Source organism: Vulpes lagopus, chromosome 3 (assembly GCF_018345385.1).
Source record: "Vulpes lagopus strain Blue_001 chromosome 3, ASM1834538v1, whole genome shotgun sequence".
NCBI lineage: Eukaryota > Metazoa > Chordata > Mammalia > Carnivora > Canidae > Vulpes > Vulpes lagopus.
The window spans coordinates 143,644,238-143,662,147 of NC_054826.1; positions in this window are offsets into that span (position 1 = coordinate 143,644,238).

Here is a 17,910-nt window from a genome sequence, read left to right on the forward strand (position 1 = left end):
CTCAGCCAGACCCCAGCTGGGGTCCTACGGTTTACCTCAGTTCTGACTTCCTGCATCAGCTCCCTCGGGTGAAGGGTCAGCCTCTTCAGACGTCAGTCCTGAGTCCAGGTTCTGACCTCCTCTTCTGACCAATAGGCTCTAAATCAGAGGCCACCACGACTCTCTTCTTGGGTTCAATCCATTTGCTAGAGTAGTTCACAGAACTCAGGAGAAGGGTTTAGTTACAATCTAATGGTTTATTATAAAAAGACAGGATAAAGATGAACACCCAGATGGAAGACACGGGAAGGACAAGGTATGTGGGAAGGTGCGAGGAGAGCTTCCATGCCCTCTCTGAGCTCACCACACACCCAACACCTCCACCTCTTCGCCAACCTGGAAGCTCTCCAAACTCTGTACTTTGGGGATGTTTATAGGGGCTTCATCATGTAGGCCTGATCAGTCATTAACTGTATTTCCAGCCCTCCTCCTCTGTGGAGAATGGGGTGGAGGTGGGATGTGGGGCTGAAACTCCCAAGTTCCAATCATGATGTGGTCCTTCCAGTGACCAGCTCCCACCTGGGGCCCACTTAGAGTCACCTCATTAGACTGAAAGGACGCCCCTATTACTGAGGAAATTCCATAAAACGTAGGTGCTCTATGTCAGTCAGAACCCAGGTCAAAGACCAAATATTTGAACAAAAGGTACTTCCTGTCTTCTTATCACTTAGGAAGAAATTACAAGGGTTTTAGTAGGAGCTCTGTGCCATGAACTCATGGCAGAGACCAACATATAATTTTTTTTCTATTATCTCACACCATGCTTCTGGCAAACTGGCTGTAAATCAGTTTCCCACAGCCCTCTCCTTGGGTTCAATCATTTGCTAGAGCTCCCAGAACTCAGGAAAACATTTTACTTACGATTTTGCCAATCCATTGTACAAGGCTAGAACTCAGGAAAGCCAGATGGAAGAGATGCACAGGTCGAAGTGTGTGGGAAAGGGCTCGGAGTTTCCATGCTCTCTCCCAGCGCACCACCCTCCTAGCACCTCCGGATGTTCACCAACAGAAGCTCTCCAAACCATGTCTTCTGAGATTATTGTGGAGGCTTCCTTCCCTAGGCATGATTGATTAAATCATTAGCCATCGGTGATTAATTCAACCTCCATTCCGCACCCCTTCCCACAAGTGGGAGGGGAGAGACTTGAAGTTTTAACCCTCTAATCATGAATGAGCCTCTTGGCAACCAGCCCCCATCCAGTGGTGACCTGGGGGCTTTCCAAAAGTCATTCTATTAACATAAACTCAGAAGTGGTTAATGGGTTTGTTATGAATAACAGAAGAGATGTATTTATCACATTTGTCGCTCTGAAGCTATTTACAAGAACTGAGGACAAAAGCCAAATATTTTAAGGGAAGTTGCCTCTCCTGCTCTAATCAGTTAGGCAATACAGAAGATTTGGGAACTGTGAGCCAGAAAGTGCAGGTGAAGACCAAAATATAAATTTCTTATTATAAATCACAGTATCGCATGCCTCTTAGCAAAAGAGAGAGATGAGGCCATTGTAGTGGACCATCACTGTTGGAGGGACTGAGAGTCCCTGATGCCACAGGGACCGTCCTGCATGGGGAAGAGGCAGCGGCGTGGCACGCAAGCTGGTTCAAGAGAGGAGCTTGCCTCTGCCTGGCGAAGCTCAATAACCAGAAGGTCCACCACTTTGAACAGCCAACTCTTTCTGAAGCCTAAGGGCCTTTCATTTAGAGGTTGTATTATCTTATGATTGTCTTATTGTTTCTGTTGTCTTAAATAATCAGTAACAACTTTCAAACCTAATTGTCAAAAAAAAAAATACTTTTCAAACCTTTCATAGTTCACAGTACATTAGGAGATACCACAGCCCTGTGATTTTTCCAGAGCAAGAATTCTTCATCTGTTTTGCAGATTTGGAAATGGAGGCTCAGAGAGACCAGAGGGGGCAGAAAAAAATGTTTTCCTAACTCTCTCAGGGTCCCTGGCGAGGTCTGAACATTAAACTGGCAGAGACAGATGCACAGGAGCAAAGCATACAGCTCTATTTAATGTAAGTTTGGTGTGACATGGGGACCTCCACATGGCAATGAGAACCTGAAGAAACTGTTCCAGCCGAGAGCTTTCTTTCTCTGCTAGGTTTGATGAAGAGCAGACAATCGTGGAGAGAAATATGATAAGACAAAGGATAAGTGTGGCAAATTGGGGGAAACGTAGCAAGGCCTGTTTGTCCGGGTTTTTCTTGGTGTCCCTCCATCTTGAGGATAAGGATGTTCCTTTCCTCTGGGTGTAGGGACGGCACGACTCCCACGAGGGTTTTCATGACCTGCTTCAGAGGAGAAAAGCAGAGGAAAGTCACAGAGACCTTCCCACATCTGCTTAAACTACTCAATACTCCTTCAGCTTAAACTACTCAATGTGCCCTGGCATATGTTATTGTATCTGGTACCAAAAGGTATTGTATTGGGGTGTGGCATGTACTGAACCCCAACTATCTCATATCTAGTGCAGAGTAGAATTAGTATTTGAATCTGGATTTAAAGTCCAGGCCTATGCAACTGAATTCTCCTATCCCTATTACACACAGTGTCTAATAGCACATTACAGAAGCTGAAGCTAAAGGTAAAGCAGATAACAGTTGTATTAAAATATAGAAGGAAGGATTACCTGTTTGGGCTGCTAACCCATCATTAAATGAGGCCAGAGAGAGACTGGCATCAAGCCGCTTCTTACCTCCTATACTTCGGAACATGAGATCTGACATATGAAGAATCTGTACCACAGGCATCTGTTTAAGAATTTAAGATTATACACAAATGCCTTCTTGTCAAAATATAGTTGTTGGTTTTTTTTTGAAGGGATTTTGAAAAGGCATTCTTTAAAGCTTTACTAAGTTTCTTGGATGTTTATGAGTGTCTCAAATTATGTTTCAGTAACTTTCAACATCAGTAAAAAAAAAACACAGGGGGATTCATTTTTTTCTTTAAACATAATTTTTTTTGAGACAGAGAAAGAGCACGTGTGAGCAGGGAGGGCAGGGAGAGGAAAAGTGGGAGGAGGAGAGAGTAACTCTTAAGAAGACTTCATGCATGGAGCTTGATGATGGAGCTCAGTCTCATGACCCTGAGATCATGACCTGAGCCAAAATCAAGAGTTAGATGCTTAACCAACTGAGCCACCCAAGCTTAAACATAATTTTCAACCAAGAAAAAAATATACAGCTAACTTCCTTTTTCACATTTTTTAAAGACTCAAGCATTTTAGAACTGCCTTAAGATTTCCTTCTGATGAACTCAAGATATGTCCAGATTCCCACATCATTACTGGCAGAAAACAATTTTTAAGCCAATATTGTTCTTTCATTGAACACACATCAAAGTCAGTGAATGTATTTGCTTTTTGTGCTTGCTTATTAAAAATCAGGGGACAACACTGATCATCAACCAATCAGTAAAAAAAAACAAAAACAAAGAACAAACAGAGCACTTTGAAAACCACTAGCATTTCAGTGCTCAAAAGGCCTCTTTGTGACCTGCTTCCCAGCATCCTCACATCTGAGCTACTCTGGCTGCTCTCTAAAATTAGGCGACTCTGAGAAACCTCACGTGGCTAAGTAGAGTACACAAAAGCCACACTAGCTGATAATCACCTCTGCAATCTCACCATAAAATAATCTGCATCTTTCTGAAATCTTTGCGAACTAAAGAAAGGGTTTAGCTGACAGCTCACAGGAGTCCAGCAAAAGTAACTTCAAAAGTTCATAATTACTTGCCTGTCAACAGTGTCCAAGATCCCTGATACAGAAATCTGCAAACCGTTAGGTCTCCAGAAATCACAAACCCCTGGCTGTGATTACCAGGGACACCCTTGTGGAAGGTTTTGAAAAGTCTGGGAGGGCTTTTTCCAGATGGAGGTTTTACATACAGAAAAGGCCAAAGCCTAAGTGAGGGGTATCAGACTAAAATTAGAAAAGATTTTGGCAGGGCACCTGGGTGGCTCAGTGGTTGAGCATCTCCCTTTGGCTCAGGTCGCGATCCCCAAGATCGAGTCCCACATCAGGCTCCCTGCAGGGAGCCTGCTTCTCCCTCTGCCTGTGTCGCTGCCTCTCTCTCTCTCTCTCTCTCTCTCTCTCTCTGTGTGTGTGTGTGTGTGTGTGTGTGTGTGTTCTCCCATGAATAAATAAATAATGTCGAAAGAAAGAAAGAAAGAAAGAAAGAAAGAAAGAAAGAAAGAAAGAAAGAAAGAAAGAAAGAAAGAAAGAAAGAAAGAAAAGAAAGAAAGATTGATTCTGGCCAAGGGATTGAGACCCACTTGCTCTCCATAACTCATTTTTAAAAGCTTTTTAATGAAATGAAATAAACAGAAAGGGTACATTCTATTAGCGTAGAGGCTAACGAATTTTCACAAAGAACACAGCTGTGCGACCAGCACTCAGAACTATAACAACAACTACAAAAACCCAGAGTACCACCAGCAGCCCCAGAAGACCCTCCCAGACCTCCTTCCCCAGAGGGAGACTACCTGATTGGTTTGCCTGTTTCTGTGGTTTATATAAGGGAAAGTAAACAGCGTATACCCTGTGTGCCTGGCTTCTTTCACTTGACACCATGTTTCATGTTTATGGGAGGTCCCCATACTGTTTTTTTTTTTTTTTTAAGATCTACTTATTTATTCATGAGAGACACACAGAGAGGCAGAGACACAGGTAGAGGGAGAAGCAGGCTCCCTGCAGGGAGCCCGACGTGGGACTCGATCCCAGGACCCCAGGATCACGCCCTAGGCCGAAGGCAGACTCTCACCCCTGAGCCACCCAGGTGCCCCAGCAGGCAGCTCCTTCTAACCCACGGTGATGCATCCCACTGTGCTGACTGCGACTCAGATTAATCATTCTATTTCTGGTGAGCATTTGGTCCATACCCTGCGAGTCAAAGGTTATTGTCTGGCTTAGGAAGTTTTTAGAAAACGATGCCATGCTGGAGTGAGATACTCCAGGGATTTTGTGCCAGCACAGAGAAAGAAAAGAGGGGACCATTTCGTTTGCTTAGACAGCGGCTTTGTTCTGCAATGCTTTCATTGCCCCCACCCCCTGGCTCAGGAAAAATCGTGAGTGTTATTGTTAACAGAAAGGTTAAGATTCGGAGTCCCAGAAATCGAGGGAGAGCCTTGGGTCTGCAGGGAGTGGACACAAGTTGTACCTGTATGTCAACTTCAGAGAAGCCTCTGGTCACTGTAAAAATCCTCCGTAAATATCTCAGAACAGGTAGGATAACTCAGTCAACCCAGATTATTGTGATTTCAGTCTCTGGCATCTCAGCAATGTGGGTATCGGGCCATTTTTATCCTAGAAGTTCTCAAGAAAAAATGAGATTAAGAGCTGTGTATTTGATCCAAGGAGGCTTAAGTCAGGCCCTGGCAGATTAGCCTTCCAGTTTTTAAGTCTTCTGACCAAAACCCTTCTCTAGCATGTAGCTCAGATTTTAATCCCATCTCCAAAATTTCAATTACCCTGCTTAAGATTTCTTTGAGGGTTCTAAAATACTAACTTCTCTCTAGGTTTCCAATAATTCAAGGCAAAGCTAGGTATTTTCAGGCCGTCTCTCTTCATCTGGGTGCAATGGTTTAAAATGCACTAGTCTCCCCTCCCCTGCGGTTTCAGTTACCTGTGGTCTGGAACTAGATAATCCACCTGATGTATCGTCAGATCAGTAGTAGCCTAACACTGCGTTACAACACCGACGTCATTCACCTCGCTTCATCTCCTCAGATAGGCATTTTATCATCTCTCATTATCTCAAGAAGAAGACGGTGAATGCAATGCAATAAGGTATTTTGAGAGCGAGGGAGACCACATTCACATAACTTTTATTACGGTTATATTATAATTGTTCTATTTTACTATTACTTTTCATTGTTAATCTCTTACTGTGCCTAATATATAAATTAAGCCTTATCATAGGTATGTACATACAGGAAGAAACATAGTCTATATATGGGGTTCAGTGCTATCATTATCTGGGCTTTCAGGCATCCACTGGGGGGTCTTGGAACATATCTCCCATAGATAAGGGAGACAACTGTATTCCTAAATACTTTAGAGAGAAGACAAAATTTGACTCTCTGATCATCAGTATATAAATTCAAAGTGCCTTTGTGATCTAAAGATAATAAGAGTCCTTGTTTGAAGGAGGAAGGCTGGGAAAATACAAGGAAGTCAAGTGTTTAGATTCACTAGTTTGGAAAGACTTTTAAAATATTTATATCAGTATTAAGAACTTATTTATGTTTATTTCTTGGGAAGACTTTGAAGAAATTACATGTAAATCCTCAAGGATTTTAAGCATCATTTCATAAAGAAAATGCTACTGTTTATAAACACAAATGTATGAGATTAGAACAATTATTTTTAAAAAGAATTATGACTTTTAATTGTATTTTTCCCTGACCTTCTTTGACTGCATCCAACTTTTGAATTGTTTTTTTTTCCAAACTTTGTAAGCCTTCCAATCATGAGAGATTCTGGTATGAGACTTTCTAAAAGGCCATCTAAAAGACAAATTAATGACTTCTTGGGTTGCTCAAGTACTCATGCTTCATAAGCATCCAAGTCTCCTGATTATGTTCAAGTACAAAGGCTTAAAGTACATAAAAGTGACAATAATATTTTAAATCATTATAAAAATAGTCATAATATTAAAAATAATTACAAAAATATAATAATAATAATAATAATAATAATAATAATAATGGGGTGTGTATATCATGAAAAAATAAAATAGGAAGTTCTTCCTGCCCATAACTGTCAGTTCTTCACACTAACATTTTCTGTGTTTTTAACTTTTGTGCCAGCCACTGTGTACTTTTATGCCTTTTAAGAATTGATCTTCACAATGACTCTGTGAGGTGGATAATAGTATCATCCCCATTTTACAGATGAGAAAACTGGGCTTCAAGAGGTTAACATTTTGCCAAAGTTACAAGATTGTGAGTGACAGAGGCCTCCACCGTCTTGTTATCTGCTGCCTCCCTCGTACCTACAAGCTGTCCATGTAAGGCTGACACCAAGGCAGTTAGCCTGAACATCAGGCTCTGGAGGGACAAAGGCTTAACTCCAAAGTTGAGGACGATTTCCACTGAATCTGTTGAAAATGATGCAATCTTGTTCTCCAACGATTTAAGGGTCTTGATTTTGTCTCTTTCTTTCAGGTAACATGAAGAAACTTCCATTTGGAGAACAAGGACTATTATGTCCATCAGATGTCTATTCTCTGCTGTCTGATGCTAGGAATAGAGAAGTTAACAAAATGTGGCTCCCACATCAGAACACATTAACATGGGATTACTGCATCTGTGCCACTGGGCAAATGAGGGTCGTGCCCCTTGACTCTGCTTTTGTTCTGAATCTCTTTAGGATTAAAAACCTACAATGGACCCCTCTTTGTCTAAACTGCTAAAGTGAGTTCTTTCTTACCGTATGTGATGTATTCATGAATAACACCAAAAGACAACATGAGAATGCAAATATTTGGTTCCTTTAAAGATTCATTTCCAAGTTTTTCCTCCCAAACATGCACTCCATGTATGTATCTCTCTCCTCCCATCTTCCCAACAAGAGCAGCCTTGTGCTAAAATCAACATTAAATATTCCTCCTAAGGATTCTTCCTTAGGCAGAATATATACTTCACTCTCGGTGAAGAATTCTAGAAGATGAGAGCCAAGATGGTACAACTAACTATGTAGAGCACCTGATCTGGCCCTTTTTTTTTTTTAAGATTTATTTATGTATTTATTTATGAGAGACACAGAGAGAGAGGCAGAGACACAGGCAGAGGGAGAAGCAGGCTCCATGCAGGGGGGCCGATGCGGGACTTGATCCCGGGACCCCAGGATCACGCCCTGATGGAAAGCTGACGTTCAACCACTGAGTCACCCAGGCATCCCTGTCCTTTCTTTAAAAAATGGAATAACTAAGACTCTGAGAAGCTAAGTGGCCTGTCGATGGTCAGAGAGAAATAAACAACAAACCCAAGACTTAAATTCAGGCCATTTCCCCCCTACAGCCTTGTAGTGCATGCCAAGTCCAGTCCTTTGGCCACAGAAGTCTCTGATAGGAGCTCCGGCCCATCACTTTGCACAGTGCTCAGGACAGAGCAGATTCTTGGTAAAAAGCTGGTTAAGTAAATACGCGTAAGAGGACTCAGCTTCTGGTCTACCCCTTGTTACCTCCCTGCTAGCCCTGTCTGGCACTGCACCTTCCCTTCCTTCCTGAACTACATTGGCCAACAATACTTATGCCACTCTCGCCTGAGCAGCAAGAGCAGGACAGCATCTCTGGAAACACATATATTACCCAGGCAGAGAGGGACCACTCACAACTGTTTGGTCATTACGTTAACCGGGATATATTTTACTAATGGACCCCTAGATGTGCTGTCTAGAGGCTGAAGTAAGGATGTTTTAGTCATAGGGGTTGGTGACAAATCCAGAGCTTAGAGGGTAGAGATAAATGAAAGAAAACAAAGGCTAGAGAAAATCAGTGAGTTAACTGACTTGCTCAAGGTCACACAACTAGTTGGTGCCAGAGTGGGGATTTGGACTCTGGCATTGAGATTACTCTGGAAGCTCCACTCAATGCTGCTCTCCCAATAGACCAGAACCCACTGTGCCCAGTTTGAGAGGCAATACAGAGGAGTAAAGATGGTGCACAAGCATAAAGGACAAGGGACAAAAGAGGATACATATCATCAATAGAAATGTTTATAGAGAACCTACTTATTGTGTGTTAGGCATTTGTTATAGACTGAATGGTGCACCCCTCCCCCCTGCCCCGTAATCATTCATATGTTGAAACACTAATCCCTAGTGTAATTGTATTTGGACATGGGGCCTTGCAGGGCTAATTAATATTAAATGGAGTCACAAGTATAAGCCCCTAATCCAATAGGGCTAGTGTCCTTTTAAGTAGGAGAAGATGCAACAGGAACATGTGTGAACAGAGGAAAAGCCATAGGATAACACAAGAAGGTAGCCATCTGCAAGCCGAAAAGAGACTTCAGGAGAAACCAAACATGTTGGCATGTTGATCTTGAACTTCAAACTTCCAGAACTGTGAGAAAATAAATTTCTATTATTTAAGCCACCTAGTATTTTGCTATGGCAGGGCAACCTAACACAACCAACATGGCCAAAGTGAGGGAGCTGCTGAAGACTACCTCAGTCTCATTCTGTTCCAAGCTTACCCGGGCCCAGGCGGAAGATGGGAACTAAAACAGTTGAACCTTAACTGGGTATTTTCAAGTTAAGCAGGTCCATGCTAAAACAAAAAGTAAGAAGACATAAATAATGGTGAAAGCTGTAGACAGCCATGAACAGTTTATCTTTTCTCTGTGGCTTATCTATTTATATATCTTTTAATTGCCTTGTTCCCTTGGTAGTTTTATAATAACAAACATTTGTCTCAGAAAACTCATTTCCTGAAAATTCAGAATAAATCTAAACTATTTGAGACTTTAGGTGATCAATGTTTAGAAAAATAATAGTTTATGTCAAGGAAAGAATAAAATTCCATTGAAAGAATCTGTGGAGGGACATTAGCAAAAGTAGCAGAGAATGGACCTCAGAAAATCTCCATAAAAGCAGTGAGAACACTTGCAAAAATTGTCAGAATCAACTTTTTCAGAACTCTGGAAATTAAGCAAAGGTTTATGGCAATCTGAGAAGAGTTTATTCAAGAAGAAAAGCTCAATCTCAGGAAGACCAGCAAGCTTTGTGACATTTTCACTTGCTCTATCTCCATTTCTCCTCCCCAACCCAAAAGCAGACTTGATAACCAATGCCCCTTCAAGCACAGCAAAATCAGCAGCATAGTAACCACTGGAGGGAGCAGAATGGATCTGGAGTTCCTTCAAAGCTCTGTTCTCAGAGAATTGTCATTATTTGATCCATCCGGTGGTTCCTAAAAGACCCTGCTCACAAAGCTGTCTTTACTTGGATTGACTTGAAGCTTACCTCCTATGAAGAGCCTTTTCCTAGAACCATAACTTGAAACATTACAGCTGCCTTGGGTGGCAGATAACAGCTGGGTCAAACAACAGGCTAACCAAAAAGCTTAAAAGAAAAAGGTGAGGAATGAGACATCTATAGGGAGCTTTGAAAAGCTTTCATATATTCCTGGGAATCTAGAAGGCTTCATGCATGCCCGGGGGCATGAACATGCTCGCTAAAGACCTGAGAAGGGCCTAAATTCTCACCTCTAGCTGACCTTGAGACTCTGCACAAGCAGGAAGTGAAGGCTGAGAGTTAGAAACTGCTGGGGTGCATGAGTGGCTCTGTCAGTTAAGTGTCTGGCTCTTAATTTCAGCTCAGGTCATGATTTCAGGGTCATAAGATCAAACCCCATGTCAGGTTCTGTGCTAGGTGCAGAGCCTGCTTACGATTCTTTCCTTCTCCCTCTGCCCACCCCCGCTGCAAAAAAAAGGTTGGAAACTGCCTGAATGTTGAAGATGTGCCCCCAAATACACAGTGCTTATGCTGGACTTACTAGACAAAGACTTTAAGCCAGCTATTGTAAATATATTCAAGGAACTAAAGGCAAGTATGAAAGGGATGTCTCACCAAATAGATAGAAATCATAGAACAGAACCAGATAGGAACTCTGAAGTTAAAAAGTGCAAAAATTGAAATGTAAAAATTCACTAGAGGAATTCAACAGCATATTTAAGCTGGCAGAAGAAAGAAGCAATGAAGTTTAAGATATATCAACTGAGGTTATATAGTCAGAGGAAAGGAAAAAACAAAAAGAATAAAGAAAGATTAACAGAGCCCTCAGCCACCTGAGGGACACCATCTAGCATACCAAGATATGCATAATGATAGACCCAGAAGAAGAGAACAGAGAGGGATGGGGAAAATATTTGAAGAAATCATTACTGAAAAGTTTCTAAATTTCATGATAAGCATAATCTATACAGCCGAGAAGCAAGTAAGTAAGCAAGCAAGCAAGAAAGAACAAAAATCCTCCAAGTAGGATAAGCTGAAAGAGATTAACACTTAGATCATACTCAAATTGTTAAACTCTAAAGCAAAGAGAATCTTGAAGGCAGCAAAAGAAAAGGGACTCATCGTGTGCAAGGGAATCTTGATAAGATTAACAGTTGATTACTCATCGATGACCATGGAGGCCAGCAGGCAGTGAGGGATGCCATACTCAGGGATGACATATTCAGGGTACTGAAAGAAAGGCCGTCATAAGAATTCTATGTCCAACAAAATTACCCTTTAAGAAATAGGACATTCCCAGATAAAAACTGAATTTGTCACTAGTAAACCAGACCTACAAAACATATTAAAGGGAGTCCTTCCTTCAGGCTTTAGTGAAAGTACTCTAGACAATAATTTGAATCCATATGGAGAAATAAAAAGCACTGGTAAAGATAACTACATCGTAAATATGAAAGACAGTATAAATATATTTTTTGTTTATAACTTGTTTTCTCCTATTTGATTTTTTAAAAATATTTCTTTATTTACTTGAGAGAGAGAGAGAGTGTGTGTGTGTGAGTGAGTGGGGGGGGCAGAGGCAGAGGGAGAGGAAGAGAGAGAATCCCAAGCAGACTCTCTGCTGAGCACCCAGCACCAAGCCTGATGCAGGGATCGATTTCAGGACCCCAAGATCATGACCTGAGCTGAAACCAAGAGTCAGATGCTTAACCAACTGAGCTTCCCAGGCGCTCCTTCTCCTATATGATTTAAAAGACAACTGCATAAAACAATAACTATAAATCTGTGTTGATAGGCACACAATGTATAAAGATGTAATTTTTATGACAATAATAGTGAAAGAGTGGGGAGAGAATGAAGTTATAAAGGAGCAAAATTTTTACATACTTTTAAAAGTAAGTTTATTCATTCACACTAGAATGTTATAAGATATTCATTGTAATTCCCAGGGCAACCATTAAGAAAACAACTTGAAAGAATCAGTGGTACAGATGGTTTCGTTAAATCCAGCAAAGCTAAAAAAATAAAAAATAAAAAAATAAAATAAAAAAAAATCCAGCAAAGCTTTACTGATATTTATAAAACAGTGCTCGAACCAGTATGAATTAGTAAAATCTCTGAAGAAAGGAAGTTCTTCACTGAGGACATCATTTTTATTGATTTCTCAACACACAGTGACTAAAAGAACAAATAAAGTGTTCTTTCATCCACTTTAAATCAATCTATTGTGTGGGCCTATTACGCGTCAGGTACTATTTGATGCTGCAAAAGATAGGCTTAGCGGAGTCCATCTTAATGAAAAGCTCTCTATTTCTGTTACTTTAATTTCCTAATGACTCAGGTCTCCCTTAATCGGCTCTTTAATCTCCATCATACTCAATCTAATCTATTTAATCTATTTATTATATCTATATAATCTATTTATTCACTCAGCAAATATGTGTTGAGCTCCTGTTATGCATCATCCATTGGAGATACAGAGGTAAATAAGGCAGATGGAATTTTTGCTCTCCTGGCCTCAAGGAATTTCCATGTAATGTGTAATGTCATGTAGTATATATAAGGTAATGGCAGGGAATAAGTGTGCCAGGGGATAGGGTCGGGATGCTTTTAGGTAAGTTCAGGAAAGAACTCTCTAATTAAAGAACTTCTAACGGATGAATGGAAACCTAAATAAAATGCAGAGATCTAGGGAAGGAGCGTTGCACAAGAGAGGACGACTACAGAGCTGAGGTGGGAATGAGCTGGGCCTGCGAGATGAGTAGGGAGGCCAGTGTGAGTGGAGTCTCTTAACATATGTCTTGGATTCACTGTGCCCTTCCATGCCTCCTGCCACCACCCCTGTCCTGACCCGTGGTGCTCACATCTAACTTACTGCGGGAATCTTCTCGTCGTTCCTGCCCCAAGTCTGTGTCCCATAAAATTTGTTCTAAACCCACTGCCAAAATGGTTTTTCCAGAATAATGTCATACTGTCACTTCACAATCAAGATGTTCCAATGTCTTCTTGGTGCTGCTAAGCTCTTCAGGATCATCCACAAGCATTTACTGGCTTTCTACTATCTCTCAGACGACTTTTTTAGCCACCGTGCATACATTAACGTACAGTGAAAACCAGGTTCTTGCTCCCACAGGGCTTCTGTACTTGAAGGATAAGACAGACACCAAACAAGTAAATCAATAAACCAAGATAATTTCAAGTATGTTAAGTGCCAAGAAGAAAACAGAGAAATGGTGCCCAAGGGGGTTATCTGAGGTGGTCTGAGGTGGTCTGGAGAATCTGGGGCCAGGGTCTCTTCCGGGAGTGGGAATAGCAGGTGCCAGGGCTCTAACATGGGACCTTCAGGGGAAGGGTTAGGACACCTCGTATGTGAAGAGTCCCCAGCACACCAGAGAAACAGGCCGCCTCTCTTCTGAGTGACTAAAGCACAGGGACCATATTTCTATTTGTGTGCTTATCAACATAGTCAAGTTTGTCTCCCTCTGATAGGCTATGGGTCCGTTGAATACAAGAACCACATCTAATTCATATTATGCTACCTGGAGCACTCTACGTCACCGATAAATATCTGTGGACAAGAAGCAAATGGAGTTTAAGTCCTAATGTAGCAGGTAAAGCCATCCATTACTGAGCTCTAGTCCAACCTGAACTCCCATTCCTGGATCTTGTAAAGCCAGTGTCCTCATGCCCTGGTTCTCTGAGTAAAATATGACAACTTTTATGAACTTTAATAAATCAATACAGGTATCCCCTGCCTTCTGAAAGTTTGCATTGCACCACTCTGGTTTTAGGAAAGACCCCTACTAGTGGCGGATACACTTGGCTTTATGCCATGGGGCTGATGAAAGTTTCATAGGAACGTCCCACTTTCAAATGGCAGAGGACACCTGCATTACATGAATATAAAATTCTGGAACACAAATTACTGTTTGCCTGGTTAGAATAACTTCTCAAGAATTAACATGGTTTAACTCCTGGATTGAATTAGTTGATTATCTCGTTCAAAAATAGTTTAAGCTTTTGAAGTTGACACCAGTAACAATGACCTGTAGAAAATGTTTTATCTTGACTTAGGAGTTTTGTTGAAAGACTGTCACTGATTTTCATTCAATCAATATTAGTAGTAGTCAATATTATTTTTACGTATTCCTGTGTGCTAGGTAGGTAGAGTACTTGTTCCTTGGTATACAAGGGTGAATAAAATACATACGTGCCCTAATGGGCTTTATAGTCTTGTCAGGGATACAGGTAAGAAACAAAAAAACAAATAAATGTATAGCTACTACTATTCAAGAAACAAACAGCATACAGGATAGAGAACAACAGGGAGAATTTTGCACAGTGTGGTCACAGAATGCCTGACATTTAAACCGTGACTCAGTTATGCAAAGCAGAAATGGATCTTACAGCTTCTAATAAATTCTAAATAATTTGCTTAATTCTGACAGGCTGTTTCCAATGTCCTGTGGCCATTATACTTTTCTTTGTCCTTATTAAAAAAAAAAAAAAAAAAAAGGATTTTTTTAGGTTGCCCTACACTAGTGAGAATTCACTGTGTTTACTGTATGCTGTCAATGTAAAGTAAGAACGCTTACCAAGGAGAGGACGCTCTCTTCTTCACCTCCCTGGACCACATGCTTTGTCCTTCATTGCAACTGGGGTGAGTGGCAGTAATTGTGGCTGTGTTTCCTTTTTTTTTTTTTCTTTTTGTGGCTGTGTTTCCTAATGACAGTGATCCCTCTGGGTAGTTCCAGGCATGCAGACCGTTGTGGGCTCACACTGGTCCAGTCCCACAGCCCACACATCAGAGGCCCACTAGGTTCCACAGTTCAGTTGTTAGAACATGGTGTCTGTGGCACATGTGGAGGATGCTCAGGTTGGATCCTGGTGACCTTGTCAGTCCCATAGCCACCGGTTTACTCCATCTCTGACCAGCAACTTCCTGGCTCTACACTGTAGGCTCTGGGAGGAGCCCCCCGAGAGTGTAGACTAATTAGGGTAGATATTACACAACCTCACAGAGTTAATACCGGAGGGCTTTTAGAAAGCCAGCTAAATGGTTCGTTGTGAAGCAGCTCCCCCAGTCTGCTCAGAAGCAGGACAAAGGAAACTCATAAGCTGGAGAGGCACGAAGCAGCTGCTGGTGGTGTGTCTGTGCACATCCAACCCAGACAGGAAAATAACTGTGAATTCCAGAGACCCAAAAAACAAATGTGCAGCAACCCCCCCGCCCCCACACACACACCCGCCCTCTGCATTCCTGGAGGGAATGTATGTAAATACTAAGAGAAGGACAATCCAGTAGTCAAGGAACAGGATGCCTTTGTCCAAGATTATTGATCTGGTCCTAAGCAATCTGAGGTGCTAGGAGCCGGCAACACTGACAAAGCAGCACATCTAGGACTGTTAGGTGGCTACTGATTTATGATCCAGCAAAGAAAAACAACGTATATCTAGCCTGGGCCTGTAACAGCTGAGAAGCCATAAGAAGAGCAATAAGGGAGTCAGGGAGAGAGATCCCAACTGGGTGAGATGACCTGGATGAGAGGCCGTTGCATTTCCGTTCAGAGGACTTATTTACCACTGCAGGAAACAATTGCTTGGTTGCAAGACTAAACTCAAATAAGGATCTTAACTATAAATCTATCATTGTTGTGAGAGCCTGCAATTGCTATAAGCATTTCTTATCAAGTTGGACTCCTTTTATTCATTCACCAGTATTTGTTAAATGCCTACTCCATGCTGGATACTATTGCTCCTGGGACTTCAGTGCCTCCAAAGGAAACACAGGAAGAAGTCTATCTAGTAAGGCGGGCCTAGGGAAGACAGAAAATCAACTAATAAACTATCAAATGCAGTGAAAAGCAATAGGGCAAATAATAAGCGGGTGAGGATGCAGAGTGATAAGAAGGGGGCCTCAAGAGAACCCTTCCTTAAGGGCTATTATATAGAATGGTCAAGGAAGGCTCCTCTGATCAGTGACATTTGCGCAGAAAGTGCCTGGTAAGCCCTGGGAAGATGTGGGGGAAAGCACTCCAAGCAGAAGGGGAGAAGCAAGTGCAAAGTCTCTGGGGCAGGAGTGTTCTTGGCATGGTCAAGGAACCAGCAACAAAGTTGTGTGTCTGAGCAAATAAGGAACAGAGGAAATGAGACAGAGATGCAGGCAGGGGCCAGATTGTGTGGGGCCTTGAGGGCCATGAAAGACTGAGATAGGAAATGGTAGAAAGGTTTTGAGCAGAGAAGTGATCTATCTAACTTAGATCCCTTTATAGGGATCACTCTGGCTGTGTGTGCAAAATAGAGTGGAGCAGGAATGCTCCGGGGACCTCACCAGGGTAGTAGATCATTAGCACATTATTAACATGAGCTTCATCACCCACACCAGGAAGCCAGGCCAAGGTGAGTTAATAATGCCTTCCTTGAGTTGGAATTCAAACCATGGAATCTCAACTCATCGGAAAATTTGTGGGATGGAATAGTCTTATTACTACACTGCCTGACGTAGCAGCCACCAGCCACATGCGGCTATCGAACTTGCAATTCAGCTAGTCTGAATGGAGATGTTCTATAAGCATAGATTATACTGAGTTTCAAAGACTTGGTATTAAAAAAAAAAAACTCAAAACCAGAATGTAAGATATCTCATTAATGATTATTATATCATTACACACTAAAATGATAATGTTTTGCTTATATTGGGTTAAGTAAGCATACTTTTTTTCTCTCTCCTCGAAACCCTTATTACAGTATAGTGTTATGTCACACAACTAGCATTCTGTTAGGTATTATATTGTTTTCTAACAGAAATCTAGCTTTAAAATGACAAGGGCTTGTTTTTTTCCTTATACATTACAGGGCCCAGTACACGCTGTTAGTCTCACAACATGTGCTTTGTAAATGCTTGATCTTATATCCAAAAGAAGGCCGTGAATGCCAAGCTGTTGGCAAGCTGCTCTTAGAATTATCAAGATCCAGTTTGTCTTACTATGTATGGTCATTCCCACAGCAACCTCTAGACAAGTTGCAATAAAAAGAATAATGTGACTCTATTCTCAGAGGAGTTAATTTGGCAAAGCAATGATAAAGGAAAGTAATCTTACTTTTGAGTTAGGACCACATTTTCCAAATGAAGTCAGAAGTCTTGATTGCAGGCTCTTTTCCTTCTGCTACCTCTGGTCTCCACGGCTTGCTAACCATTCCTTCTGCTGGGATAGGGTCCTGAATATCCCCTTCTGTCACTTATAAATGTAGACGAGAATTGCCACCGGGCCCATGGAATCCAGATATTAGGACTAAGGTTTATCTCCACAAAGGGAAGAGGAAAGTTCTGCTCAGGACTGGAAACATATACTCTTGAAATTAATTTCCCCTATTTCTTTTTACTTTTTTCATATCTTATTTTTTACTACAACATATAACAAAATAACATAGGGAAATTTTTTTAACTTTGTTTTTAATGTGCCTACTAGAAAATTTTAAATCGCATTTGCGGCTCGCATTATATTTCTATTAGACAGCAATGGTATGATAAACTAAATTATACAAAGAAATCCTTTGTTATTTCGAGACTTGATTTCTCCGAATGTATTGTCTGTTTTCCAGCTTTAATAAACAAAATTATGCAAAGTACAACTAATGTTATTAAATTTACTTTCTTAATGTGGTGTGTCAGTTACTCTGCATCATCAAAGCTTTATTCTAAACATGACTCAGTGGCTCCATTGTCATGAAGATGGTAAAAACGGCTCTCCCACACTGGCTCTGCCCTTGGAGGGGCCCTTGGCTTGGGGTCCTTAACTTCACAGGTTCAGAACATGAATTTGATAGGTTTCTGGGCCGAGATCATAGGGACACATTTCTCAAGAGTTGGTATGAGAACTGTGACTTCCCAGAAGGACAGGCTTTT